The sequence below is a fragment of the Drosophila virilis genome, unplaced genomic scaffold (genome assembly GCF_030788295.1).
Source record: "Drosophila virilis strain 15010-1051.87 unplaced genomic scaffold, Dvir_AGI_RSII-ME tig00001657, whole genome shotgun sequence".
Lineage (NCBI taxonomy): Eukaryota > Metazoa > Arthropoda > Insecta > Diptera > Drosophilidae > Drosophila > Drosophila virilis.
Genome location: NW_027212852.1, coordinates 735,536 through 751,118, shown reverse-complemented (window position 1 = coordinate 751,118; position 15,583 = coordinate 735,536).

Below are 15,583 nucleotides of genomic sequence, written 5' to 3'. Positions count from 1 at the left end.
AGTGGCCAGGTATCCCCTGGGAGAATAGGAGAAGGCGACTAAGACTGAGACCAGTAACGTCTTAGGTTGCAAACTCTGGACAACCCTACACGACAAGACGACCCCTGGACTGACGGCTGACAGTATTCTAGCATCTCGGTAAGCGGAGTGAAATCTGGCCGAAATGACTTCTAGGTTAATGCTGTTACCGCCCCCGTCCCGTTAAAACATGGCAAATCTCCTAGCACGCTCCTCGCATCGTCGCCATTCAGTTGGCAGTATAGGTTCAGATGTGATATTCCTGATTACAGCGGATCTGGCTCTGAACACTCTACCCCATGAAAGCGGGTGTCGCATGGCCTCACTGCTTGCAAAGACAACCATGAGATCTAAACGTGACTGTACAAAAACCAAGAACAACGGCCTAGGAGTTGGGACCCAATAAAATGAGTACCAATAAAACCCCACAAATGCTGTGATGCGTTTGCAAAGAGAAGCAGAATGGCGAGATCACCACTAGGTGTTCCAACAGCCGCCCCGACAGAGACGAACTCAGAACGGGACCCAATGACTGCAAACCAGAGCAGCTTACCACTACGAGAAGGAGATCTCACAGCTTGCAGTCAAGATGGCAAGCGACGCCTCATCCACTGGCGGCAATCCACCTGCACGACGAAGGAGCCAAGGAGAAAGGAAAAAGAATGAGGTCACCCGGAAAAACAGCAAGGGATTGCTCAAGGAAAAGGCGCGACCGGATGGTATAGTCATCTCGGCAAAAGGCGAAATGAGCTATTCAGAGATACTGAGGAAAATTAAAGCGTACGAAAAACTGGGCGAGTTCGGAAAAGCGGTGACAATGATAAGGAGGAAACAAAAAGGAGACCTTCTACTCCAGCTTAGTCAACTTGGAAGAGAATACCATAGCATTTGGAAATCTTGCGGGCAAAACGTTAGGCGAAAATGCAGAGGTATACACGCTGTCCCACCGATTGACAGTTGAGTGCTAGGACTTTGACGAGATCACGACCAGGGAGGATATCTGTCAGGCGCTGAGGGGTCAAATCCAAATACTGGACACAGACTGCGACGATAAAACTGCCAGCGGGAAGAGTGAAAAAGGCCCTTTCAGTAGGTTTCCTGAAAATAGGCTGATAGGCAGATGTTTCAAATGCCTTGAGTTTGGACATCTAGCAACCCACTGCAAAAGTGAGCTAGACAGATCGAATCTGTGCCGACGATGCGGAGGAAAGGACCATCTGGCTAAGGACTGCAAACAAGAACCACAGTGAATGCTCGTTAAGGTAAGCTGTTTAGGAGCGCCCCGGCCAACAGAAAATGAGCTGGACACAGCTGAACCTCAACCACTGCGAGGCTGCTCAGGCCCTGCAGACACAATCAATACGGGAGAGAAATACGGACGTCGCAATAATCTGCGAGCCATACAAGCCTATCGCTGGAAGTGCCTGGGTGGCAAGTAAATGTGAAAAAGCGGCCATTTGGTCTCTCAAAGATGGAAGCGACAGAATCTAATCCTTCTACTGAAAGGGGACAAGCCAATAGAGGAACCCCCGGGATACAGGCTGTAACGAGCACGACGGCTACGCTGGGCGCGTCTCGCCTAACACTCGTGTTGTGCATTGGGAGCGTACTCCGTCTACGGGATCCGACCGTGCTCAGAGAAGTGGCGTGGGATCTTTTGCTCCCTAACACACTCGACGCGTCAAGTATAATAAAGAAAAAAAAAGGTAGGCAGAGTTAAGGTATGACGGAATACAACGATATATAAGGAGCGACTACGATCTGCCAGCAGAATATTTATTTATTTATTTATTTATTTATTAATGGTCGAAGAAGAGGGACATTGCTTGGAGAAGGCGATAAAGACAACAGATACATCCAAGTTGCTAGGACAAGAAAGTCGTAGGTGTCTGAACAGACGTAGAGGGCAATTGCAAAAGTTGAAGCTCCAACCGGCGATTGGTTGCGGACTCAAATTTATATTTGCCAAGCAACTCAAAACTCGAGTCAAAATTACTCAAGAGCTGCTTAGCCGCATTATTCAATTTTAAGAATTGATTTCTCACAGAATTATACATTCTGGAGAAATCATTTTGCTTGTCGATGCATTCTAGGCACGACCAACGCAAGCCACCGCAGCCATTCTTGGCAATAGCAGCGATCTTGTCGCAATCACGCCTGCACATTTAGCATGCATCATATTCTCACACAGCCTGCAATTTAAAAATTGCGGCAGTTCAGAATCGTCAGCTTGCTTGAACGTGCACGATTTATTACAGCACGACATAATTATTAAATGCGTATGCAAGTTGATAGAGCGCAGAGCAAAACGAAAACGGTGCACAAGACAGAGCAAGTAAACAATCAAAAAAAAAAATAAGTACACAAACAAATTGTTTGGAGCGAAAATCAATAGAAAAAATTTGAGAGAGCGCGATGCACAAGAAGAAAGTATGCAGCGAGCACACGCACAAACAAGTGTATGCACAGGGGAGCACCAAAGCAAAAGAATAAAAACAGGCAATAAGAACAACAAGGAATTGACGCCGCGTTTTATAAATGCAATAACTAACAGACTTACGCTGCATAGCAGATAACACTTTGCACAGTTTTTAAAAGCTTTTTAAATAAAGCACCGAAAAATGCAAAATTTTGAAATAAAAATCTGGATTAAAGCGCAAAAATATATAAAAACTTGGAGCACAAGTAAAACACTCTCAACTGAGGACTCTCTCTCTACACATACATGAATGAGATTACACTTCGAAACTAATATGAAGTTAAATCACTGCTGATCTGAATGATCCACAAAATTTATCTGTAATTACGAATGCTGATTAGGGGTACACCCGCTGACTATAACCGCGATTCAAACAATACGTACAATTCGATATGTTGGCTTATTACCTTTTGTTCTTTCACACAGTACTCACTTCTTTAGTATGATCCAACAATGTCAGCAGGCCTGTTGACGACGATGATGTGGTGTGGACTCTTAATTGAACTGTGTAACGTAGAAATATAGTAGTCAGCGACCTATACATGCTGAATCAGGATCGAAAGACAGCGTCAGCGATATAAAACGGAAAGAATTGCAATTTAAATTTTATGTGTACTTATGCCCTTCGCTTATACCTACGGCCAGTATGCCGTTTAGCAATTATATCAGATGTTGTAAATCCGAGTGAGGGTGCGCACTGGTTAGCTATCCAGCAGGTCTGCGCTCAAGAATGTTCAGGAATCAATGGGTCCAACACGTGGTCACGTTGGTCTACCTGTGCGTGCAGCAAGAGCTATTGGTTAGCGAGGTTCAAAGCTTATCTGCAGAAAATGAGACGATGCTGAAATCTTGGTTCGGCCTTAGGAAATTCGCTCCCTGCTACCAGTGTAGATTGTCGCTTTTTGGTGCTTTGGGCTTTGGCTTTGGTAAGGACTACGCGTTATGCGTAATTTTTCTTTTTGGAACGCAATAACGCAGCCCCGCGCTTTAGCCTGCACCTTCCTACGACTACCACACACAGGAAAGGCACCCCACGACTCCAGTAACGATCCCTTAGTGAAGATTTGCCAGTGTCCGAATTCTAAAAATTTGCTTTATTCCGGTGAATGGTTATAGCCAAGCTCTCGGGAGCGCATGATGTCTATATTACCCCTTTTCTTTCCGGGGACCCTGGACATTTTTTCCTTCCCTTTTATTTATTTACATTTTTTGTTTTTCCGAGCCCACGTGAAAAATTGAATTTTATAATTTTTAAAGCAATCTAAACCGACTTTACTCGTTAGCGATTAAAATGGAAAAGAACGACGCCACGCCACAACTAAAAGAGGCAATCAAGCATTCACCCGACACACGATATTTTCATTCGCAACGGCGTCATTAACATAGGTCATGGTCACTTTGGTTATGCTATTAACCTCCGCTGATCATATGTAATTGCATAAATGTTATGGGGCAGTGCTGCCCATTGAAGTTGATTGCGATCAGCTGATCATACCAATGGCAATGTATGTTTATGTTTACAGAAATAAAACTTATCACCCCATCACAACGCAGGTTTAATCGAAAGGATTAACTAATACTGAGAAAAAAGCTGAAAAAGGGGTGGTTACTTACATTCCCAAATGTCTTTAGCATGGTAATGACCAAGTTCTTTTGCCTTGAGGTCTTCTTACAAATATATAAAATTACCAATTTTTCGTTTGATACGTGCCTTAGTTCCAACTGGTGCATGTTTTGCGTTTAAATGCTTAGCCAAATTGCTTAAAACGAAGTTGCATTTATTACTATTTGACCGACTTCAAAAGAACGAAGGCATGTGCGTAAGTTATACGTTCGCAAATTCTTCTCATATGCCTTATCCATGTGTTTTTGAATATTAGAACGTATTAAGGGAAATTCGTTTGCTCCATCGAGTCTTAATTGCCCTTTATTCAGCATGTTCAGGGTTTTGAGCAGCTTGTAATCATTGCCGTGCTTAATCATATTATGCCCAAACACAAAAAAAATATGGAGAAATCCCAATAGACTAGTGTATGGTGTTTCGTTACGTTATACTACTAATGTATACATCGCATAGGCTTTGGTCGGACCGAATATATGTGCGCAAAGCAGCATTAATCGAACGATTAACTCTTTCCACCACGTTTGCCTGTGGCGAGTATACACCGGTACACCTATGCTGTATGCCTTTCTTCGACAAGAGTGAGGAGAATTCAAGGCTTTTAAATTGTGTGCCTTTGTCACTCACTAATATCTCGGGTACTCCAAAACAGTCAAAAATATTTTCTTGCAGTATATCTACCACTACTTTGGCATTGAGCCTTTTTATGGGCTTGAGAAATGTAAACTTTGAGTAGTGATCCAGAATGACGAATATACCAATGTTTCCTTTTTTTGATGGTGGGTACGGACCAACAAAGTCGACATATAGCCTTTGGAAAGGCCTTTCGCTGACCACTTGGTTTGCCATGGTTGGCTTGAGGCATCGATTAGGACTCGCGTACGTCAACCACCATGTTCGGCCAGTACAAATGTCTGCGAATACATTCCAAACATTTGGCCATCCCACAATGCGCGGATGTTGGTTGATCATGTGCTGCTTTCATAACATTTAAGCGTAATTCAGATGGCACAAATAATTTCCAACCCTTCATGTTCTGAGCATAATTTTCTTTTGATTTCTTCAAACGAAATTTGAGCATTATCATTCCAAGCAAATGACGTGCTCCTTAACAATTCTGTGAGGTGAAAAATAATTGACGAATACTGAGAGATAAACCGTTGATACCAACCGGTCATTCCTAGGAATCGCCACAGCTGTCTTTCTGTTGACGGCACTGGAAAATCTGCGACTGCTTGAACTTTAGCCGGATTAGGCTGCAAGGTGCCTTCACCTACGATGTAACCAAGATATTCGACTTTTGTTAGACAAAAATTACTTTTACGGATATTAATGGTCAAACCTGCCCTACGCAATCGTGTTACGATCTCAGCCAAATGAATTAAATGTTCATCAAAACTTTGCGTTAATACAAGTAAATCATCCAAATAAACCATAACATGACCTTTCATGTCGTAAGGAATTACTTGATCCATCAATCGGCTCATGGTCTGCGGTGCATTGCACAACCCGAATAGCATCCGCTTAAATTGATATAGCGACCTGTTCGGGATAGTGAATGCTCCTTTTGCCCGCGATGATTCATTCAAGCAGATTTGCCAAAAGGCATCTTTAAAATTGATTTTCGACACACAATGTACAGGAGGAAGTCTACTTATCAAGCCATCTAAATTTGGTATAGGATAAGCATCCTTACTGGTCACTTCATTTACCTTGCGGCAGTCTAAATAAAATCGGACTTTTCCAGGCTTAACAATCAATATCGCGGGAGATGAACATGCGGAATATGGAGCTTCTTCAATGACTCCAAGCTTGATCATCCTATCTACTTCTTCGCACAACAATTTTTCCCATGCTGGTGATAACGGATAAAACCTCTGTTTTATGGGTTTGGCATCCCCAGTATCGATGATATGTTCTACTGGAGTAGTCTTTCCTAAGCCATCACTTTCAAACGAAGGAAAAGAAGTGATTACTGATTTTCGATCTGCTCGGCGTTGACCAGATCAAACTAGCTGCTGAACTGCCGATAATGCAAAAGACTCACTTTGGTTAGGTCGCGACTGCAGGTTCTCCATATGCAGGAAAATTATCGCTCGTGGCTAGGCGATTAGTGATGAATCCAGGTCTGCTGGTAGACTCGCATCTGCAGACGAATGCACAGATTGACGAATTAATCCGTCGGTTTGGGAGCTGGAATCTTGTACCGAACCTGAGTCATCACCAAACAGGGAGGAGCGTGACTGCGAGGCACACTTTCAGGCCAATTTTTAGCGTCTGCCGACTGGGAAGAATTCAGTTCGCTTACCGCTTCGACTAAGCCTGGATCAGCTGGGTGACTCCTATCAACAGGCGCTTCGCCGATTCCTTAATTTAGAAAGGAAATTAGACCGCAATCCAACTTTGAAAACCCCGTATACAGCATTTATCAAGGTATATCTTGACTTAAATCATATGTCACTTGTTGGCTTAACTGCACTGGGCCAATGCAAATACTATCTGCCACATCACTGCGTGCTGAAGGAGGATAGTACTACAACCAAGCTAAGGGTCGTGTTTGATGGATGTGGACACACGCTGAATAATGCACTGATGGCAGGTCCTACCATCCAACTGAAACTGTTTTCGATACTGATGTGTTTTTGTACATTCGCAATCGCCCTAACAGGCGGCATATGCGAAATGTGTTGTATTGCGTACGATTCGAACCAGCAGACAGATATCTTCAATGTATTCTGTGGCGTGATTCTCAACATCAGAAGATACATACTTACAAATTAGACACCGTCACCTACGGCACAAAACCAGCATCGTTTTTCTCAGTGCGGGCTATGCACAAACTGGCCATGGATGAGCAGAAGGCATTTCCTATTGGCGCTGACATTATTAAAAGGGACTTCTGCGTGGATGATCTCATCTCTGATGGTAGCTCATATATATGCAAAATCCTATTAAGATGGGACCACTATATCATTTAGCTGCCATATGAATGATCGGTCGAAAATTAGGTTGTAGGAAAAACATTTTTGTTTATTAGGATATCTTGACCAAACTCGGTATTTATTAGTTTCACCATGCACAATCCTAATAAGATCGGTACACTATATCATATAGCAGGCACAGGAACGATCGGTCAAAAATTAAGTACATGTATGGAAAACGTTTTTGTTATTCAAGATATTTTAATTAAACAAGGCATTCAAAGATTTCACTACGCTTAGTTCATTTTTGAACTACTACGCACTACTTAGTTCATTTTTGAACTACTACGGACTACTATATCATATATATTTGCCATAGGAACGATCGGTCGAAAACTAGGTTTTTGATTATGAACTTTTTGTTTATTAAGATATTTTGATCAAACTCGGCATTAACTATATCCCCTTTTCATCTTAGAGACGGGCAAAGCACTATAAGAATTATGAAAAGGTTCGGTCTGCAAGGGTATTAGATCTTCGGAGTGCCGAAGATAGCCTTTTTTTTCGTTTTTGTTGTAAAATATCATTCTCGAGGTCTCGAATGTAAATGAAGAGTTACTTCTACTACACGGAAGTTAATAAAGTCACTGTCTTCATGAATTATTCGTATCGTTTATGTGTTTATCTCTCTAGTGTTTAATGGCAAGTAAGTAAGGTTGTGTGGGATCTCATTTATTTTATATCACGGCGCAACGTTGAGCGCAAATTCATGAAGCGTCTGCGATAAGATATTATTACATATGATCCGTTAATAAATTTACACTCAATCGAATCGTAACGTTCGGTACTGATGTGTTTTTGTACATTCGCAATCGCCCTAACAGGCGGCATATGCAAAATGTATTGTATTGCGTACGAGTCGAACAGACAAATACCTTCAATGTATTCTGTGGCGTGATTCTCAACATCAGAAGATACATACTTGCAAATAAGACACCGTCACCTACGGCACAAAATCAGCATCGTTTCTCTCGGTGCGGGCTATGCACCAACTGGCCATGGATGAGCAGAAGGCATTTCCTATTGGCGCTGACATTATTAAAAGGGACTTCTGCGTGGATGATCTCATCTCTGATGGTAGCTGTGTTCAGGAAGCAGTTGAGATATTGAAGGAAACGTCTGGACTACTCGCCAAGGGCAACTTTATGCTGCGAAAATGGTGTTCTAGCGCCGCTACTGTTCTCCAAAGCATATCGGAAGAGGATAGAGAATCGCTGCTTAAGTTCAACGATGGCAGCGATATCACGAGACTGACAAGACGATCAATTCTCTCCTCAATTGCTCGTTTTTACGACCCCTTTGATCTTGTTGGTCCTGTAATAACAAAATCTAAAATTTTTATGCAGGATCTCTGGAGAGAAAAACTGGACTAGGATGAGAGCTTGCCTGTACCCTTAAGCACAGCCTGGGTTAACTTCTGCGCTGTTTTTGAGCAGACTCAGCAATTCCAGTATCCCCGTCGTGCACACTCTTCAGACAGCACAGATGAGATTCACGGATTTTGTGATTCCAGCCTGAGCGCTTATGGGGCATGCGTCTATACAGTTTCAAAGTGCCATGACAACACAAGCGTACGTGTCTTGTGTTCCAAGACGAGTGTCGCGCCTGTGAAAACCATCACTGTACCAAGCTGGAACTCTGCGGAGCTGCATTATTGGCTGAACATCTCAGCGAAATCTGACAACTGAAAGTGTTTAACTGTCGTTATTACTGTTGGTCAGACTCTGCTGTAGTTTTGACTTGGATTCGCAATGATGCTTCCAAATTCAATATTTTCGTTGACTATCGGGTGACAAACATCCAAGAGCTCACCACTGGCATGGAACGGCACTAAATTAAACCCGGCGGATGTAATTTCACAAGGAGCCCTGCCAGTGAGCTTTCCAGGTCTCCGTTATGGGCCCATGGCCCGAATTTTTTTCAGAAAAGAAAAGAAAGAGTGGCGTGCCTCCTGCGTACCTGTCGAATCCTTGCCAGAACTCCGACACAAGTTATTCATCGAAAGTGCAGCGCAACTTAATCTCTCAATTGGCTGCAACATATATATATATTATATTGCCTCGCCAGTATCTTGTGACTAGAGCAATAATAATCCACTTCCATAAACGGAATTTGACTGCTGGACCTCGCGCTGTATTGGTTTCTATTCGGCTCCAATACTGGCCCATTGGCGGTCGTAAAACAGTCTCTAATATTGTTGCCAAATTCACAATCTGTTTTCGTGCCAAGCAACGATTGGCAGAGCACATAATGACAGATCTACCAGCTGATCGTCTCGACACATCATATCCTTTTATGGTCACTGGCGTTGATTATTGTAGACCATTCTTCTACAAGAGCGAAGTCCGCCCTAAAACGGTTCATCCTGACTGGCACTCGACCTTCAAGGATCTGGTCTGACAATGGCAGATCTGAGCGGCCTGTTCCTGAGTGTCGAGCATGTCAAGGCTGTTCACGAGTTTTGCCTATCCGACTCAATTGAATGGTCGTTCATCCCTCCTCGCTCTCCACCCTTTGGCGGGCTATGGGAAGCCGCTGTGAAGACTGCGAAGCACCATTTTAATCGCTCTGTCGGCTCGCTCGTCTGCCACATCACGGCAATTATTAATTCTCGTCCATTACTTCCACTTTCAGAGCATCCCGATGATCTTGACATCTTGACACCCGAAAACTTCCTGGGTACAGCGCCATCTTCGTCATACATTGAGCTCAGGCTCAGGCTTAGATCAGCTAAGTTGTCTACTTAAGGAGTGTAGTTCTTCCCTTTTCTATCCATTGCTAAAGCTTTTTAATCTATCCCTTGAAAGTTCTGTCTTTCCATCTCTTTGGAAAGAATCTTATATCATTCCTCTTCACAAGAAAGGTGGGAAGTCTGATATACAAAATTACAGGGGCATTGCAAAACTGTCTGCTATTCCTAAATTATTTGAAAAATAATCACTTCGAATTTGCAGCATTTCTGCAAATCAGTTGTTTCCCCTGTTCAACATGGATTCGTAAAGAATCGGTCAACTACGACCAATCTGCTTGAGTTTACTTCCTTGGTAAATGATGCTTTCCTTTCGAAAATGCAAACTGATGTCATTTACACTGACTTCAGTAAGGCGTTTGACTCTGTGCACCATGACATTTTACTTTTTAAACTTGACCGAATAGGTTTCCCTCTGTCCCTTTTACTTTGGATTAATTCTTATTTAAATGGTAGGACCCAAAGAGTAATACTGAGGTTGACTACCTCTAAAAGGGTTCACGTTACTTCTGGTGTTCCTCAAGGTAGTCATCTTGGACCTTTACTCTTTACACTTTTTATAAATGATCTTCCCTCTGTTATATCACATGCCCGTGTACTCATGTATGCGGACGATGTCAAACTTTTTCTATCATACACTAACCCCCTACATCATTCTCGTCTACAAGACGATTTGAACGCTATGCAACTTTGGAGTTCGGCCAATCAATTGCATTTAAATTGTTCAAAGTGTATGTTTATGACTTTTAATCGTACTACACCTTATCTTGTCAGTTATACAATCGACAATATCCCTTTGCAACGTATACTGACAGTTAAGGATCTAGGCGTTATTTTTGATTCTAAACTCTGTTTCAATCTTCATATAGATACCATTGTTAATGAGGCAAAAGGTGTACTTGGATTCATTAAACGATGGTCTAAAGAGTTTAGCGATCCTTTTATAACAAAACTTCTGTACATGTCTCTTGTTCGCCCTATCCTTGAATACTGCTCTTGCATCTGGTCTCCACAGTATATCAACAGCCAGGATCGTATTGAATCTGTTCAGAAGCAATTTCTGCTTTTTGCCTTACGAGGTTTAAATTGGGACCCTAATCTTCGGTTGCCGTTCTACTCCAGCAGACTGGTTCTTCTCAACCTTCCGTCGTTAATCAACCGTAGGACAATTCTCGGTGTTGTCTTCTACATAAGTTGATTATTGGCGACATAGATTCTCCTTTTCTGCTAGGGCGTCTTCAATTCTCTGTTCCGGCTAGACCAACCAGAAATTATCGCCCCTTATTACTATCTATGTGCACAACTGATTACGCTATGCACAATTCTTTTCGCGTGCTATGTAAAAATTATAATAGTATGCATCACGTTTTCTCTACCGAACTGTCTCTACCCCTAATAAAATCGTTGCTTTCAGGATACCTTCGGGAAGTCGCTGACCATTCCCAGCTATGAGCAGGGGCATAGCTAGCCGGACAGGCTGAAAAATTTTCCCCCACCGTGTCGGTGATTTCCCATTACTTTTCTCTTTGTCCTATCCACTTAACACTCTTTATCTAACTTACATTGCTTTACTTTATTAACAATTTTCTTACTTTCTTTTTTCCTATTTATTGTATTTTCTTTATTAATATAGCAAATTAAGATTATTTTTAATTTCACTTGAGATCACTTTTTTCCTACTTACAACCTTCTGCTTAGATGTAGGCTCTAATAGCGTCACTGACAAAATTAGCTGTGAAAAGGGGCACAGCTGGCCGGACTGTCAAATAAAACACCTCCATCGGTCGGTGATGCTATTTAGAAAATTGTATCCTTTAACTAGGCTTCCGTCGTTAACCAACCGTATGACAATTCTCGGTGTTGTCCTTCTACATAAGTTGATTATTGGCGACATAGATTCTCCTTTTCTGCTAGGGTGTCTTCAATTCTCTATTCCGGCTAGACCAACCAGAAATTATCGCCCTTTATTCCTATCTACGTGCACAACAGACAACGCTATGCACAATCCTTTTCACGTGCTATGTTAAAATTATAATAGTTTGCATCACGCTCTCCACCGAACTTAATCTACCCTAAAAAATTTGTTGCTTTCAGGATACCTGCGGAGTCACTGACCATTCCCAGCTATGAGCAGGGGCATGGCTTACAGGACAGGCTGAAAAAATGTTCCCCCATCGGTGATTTCCCATTACTTTTCTTTTTGTCCTATTTACTTAACAGTCTTTATCTAACTTACGTTTTTTACTTTTCTCTTTGTCCTATCCACTTAACACTCTTTATCTAACTTACATTGCTTTACTTTATTAACAATTTTCTTACTTTTTTTCCTATTTATTGTATTTTCTTTATTAATATAGCAAATTAAGATTATTTTTAATTTTACTTGAGAACACTTTTTACCTACTTACAACCTTCTGCTTAGATGTAGGCTCTAATAGCGTCACTGACAAAATTAGCTGTGAAAAGGGGCACAGCTGGCCGGACTGGCAAATAAAACACCTCCATCGGTCGGTGATGCTATTTAAAAAATTGTGTCCTTTAACTAGGCTTTTAGAATATAATTCTATTGTACAATCTTTTGAATAATGAGAAAGACACTCGTTTTGTCGACCATTAATAAATAAATAAAATAAAATGAAATAAAATAAAATAAGGAAGCTTAATTTCAATCGGCTTAGCTATTTTCAGCGCGTCAAATACCTCCAAGTATTTTGGGCCCGTTGGCGCGAAGAGTATTAAACGCTTCTTCAACGGCAGTCCCAATGGTGCACTCCTCAGCCAGGATTCTCCATCAACGATGTCGTCCATGTAAAGGATGAGAATCTACCGCCGCTGAAGTGGCCATTAGCTAGAGTTCAAGAGCTGATCTCGGGATCTGATGGGTATCTAGAGTTGCAGTGCTTCAGACTGCGAATGGAGTCATACGCAGAGCAGAAGTAACAGCAGAAGACAAAAAACATAATAACAGTTTAAAAGCAAATGATGTTTGCTCTTTTTTGTAAGTTGCTGCCTACTCTCTTCATCAGCCCTTTGCCTCCTGCATTGACACCCGCTGACCATCATTCTGAGCGGAGCTCATTTCGTTAGTTTTGCATATAGTTTAGTTTTTCGTTTGATCGCAAGCAAGGCATAACTATTTCGAGTTGACTGCCGAGCAATATTATGTGCGGTAAAATCAATAAATTTGAAACAAAACATAAAACTTCGAATTTCGTTGCATACAAAACAGTGCTAATTAATTGGTTGCAAAAAGGCTTGTAACTACACAGTTAACAAACTACTTATATGTTAGTCGCTGTACGAATACGTTATTGGTACACAGAACTTGCAAAATCACAAGATCGGACCATTATATCATATAACTGTCATAGGAACGAAAAACATTTTTGTTTATAACGATATCTTGACCAAACTCGGCATTTATTAGTATAACTTCTCCTCATATATATGCAAAATCCTATTAAGATGGGACCACTATATCATATAGCTGCCATATGAATGATTGGTCGAAAATTAGGTTGTAGGAAAAACATTTTTGTTTATTAGGATATCTTGACCAAACTCGGTATTTATTAGTTTCACCATGCTCTTTATATATGCACAATCCTAATAAGATCGGTACACTATATCATATAGCTCTACAGGAACGATCGGTCAAAAATTAAGTACATGTATAGAAAACGTTTTTGTTATTCAAGATATTTTGATTAAACAAGGCATTCAAAGATTTCACTACGCTTAGTTCATTTTTGAACTACTACGCACTACTTAGTTCATTTTTGAACTACTACGGACTACTATATCATATATATTTGCCATAGGAACGATCGGTCGAAAACTAGGTTTTTGATTATGAACTTTTTTGTTTATTAAGATATTTTGATCAAACTCGGCATTAACTATATTCCCTTTTCATCTTTGATACGGGCAAAGCACTATTAGCTTTATGAAAAGGTTCGGTCTGCAAGGGTATTAGATCTTCGGAGTGCCGAAGATAGCCTTTTTTTCGTTTTTGTTGTAAAATATCATTCTCGAGGTCTCGAATGTAAATGAAGAGTTACTTCTACTTCACGGAAGCTAATAAAGTCACCGTCTTCATGAATTATTCGTATCGTTTATGTGTTTATCTCTCTAGTGTTTAATGGCAAATAAGTAAGGTTGTGTGGGATCTCATTTATTTTATATCACGGCGCAACGTTGAGAGCAAATTCATGAAGCGTATATCGCATACGATATAGATATTATTACATATGATCCGTTAATAAATTTACACTCAATCGAATCGTAACGTTATTATTGCTTTCAATTGTGAGATCAGAGTGATGAGTAATAAGTTTTCGTTTTATGAAATTATCTATGATGAAATCAACAATGTCCTCAAGCTACAGGTATTTCAATTGTATGTTCCCCAAAATGAAATAGATAATTAGTCCGATCCACATTTGGAATTTAATTGTACATATGAAAATCAACCAGACAGCATTCGTATTCTGTTGACAATTCAATGGGAGAAAAGTAATTTGCCAAACTCGGCATTAACTATTTTCTTAGATACGGGCAAAGCACTATAAACATTATGAAATGGTTGGGTCTGCAAGGTTATTAGATCTTCGGTGGGAGAATATATCCCTTCTTTCTCGTTTTTTATACCCTGAATCCATTTAAAATGGGAAAAAGGGTATATTGTATTTATGAAAAATGCAAATGCATGTAACAGGCAGAAGGAAGCTTCACAGACACCAAAAATATATATATTCTTGATCAGCATCAATAGCAGAGTCGATCTAGCTATGTCCGTCGTCTGTCTGTCCGTCCGTATGTCAAAACCAGCTGGATCGGATATCTATATCAATATAGCTTCCATAGGAACGATTGGTCGTTCCTGAAAAATGAAAAAACATTTTGCTTTTCAAGATATCCTGACCAAAGTCGGCATTTATAAGTTTTACTCTACTCCTCATATATAGCCAAAATCCTATTAAGATCGGAACACTATATCATACAGCTCTGGCTGCTGAGCTAAAGCCGCATCTGCACCAGATGGACGTATCTACATCATACCTAAATTGTGACCTAGGAGACACCATTTACTTGAAACAACCATTGGGCTTCACTGATAATGGGCAGCAAAACAAGGTCCTAATGCAGGAAGGGAGTGGAACAGCTATCTCGATGGAGTCTTGCGACAAATTGGATTTGTCCCTTGGGAACATGAAACTTGCTTGTACCAAAAAAAGGACAGTCTTGCTATGATACTGGTTTACGTAGATGATCTTATCATAGCATGTCAAAATAAAGATGATCTGTATAGCATAAAGGCAAAAATATCAGAATCTTTTGAATATGTGGACAAAAGACCCTTGCAGCTGTTCCTAGACATGAAAGTTCAACGGGAAGGAGAATTGGGTGAAATCTCCTTATGTCAGACGCAATACATACGCGATTTCCTGCATCGGCAAAGCATGGCAAACTGCAGATCAACCGCCACGCCTTTGAAGGCCGAATACCAAAATGTGTGCGAAAGTAAGGAGTGTCGCAAAGTGGATGCGCACACATACCAATCACTTACTGGCAAACTGATATGGCTGGCGTTGCCTACTACAGCGAACATCTGGCAGGTGTTAAACATGTTCTAAGGTATTAAGCAGCATATTAAGCATGTAACTTGAAGCTGCACTACAAAGACTGCCAGCAGGCTTTGTGGGCTACGTGGATGCCCACGTGGATGCCGACTG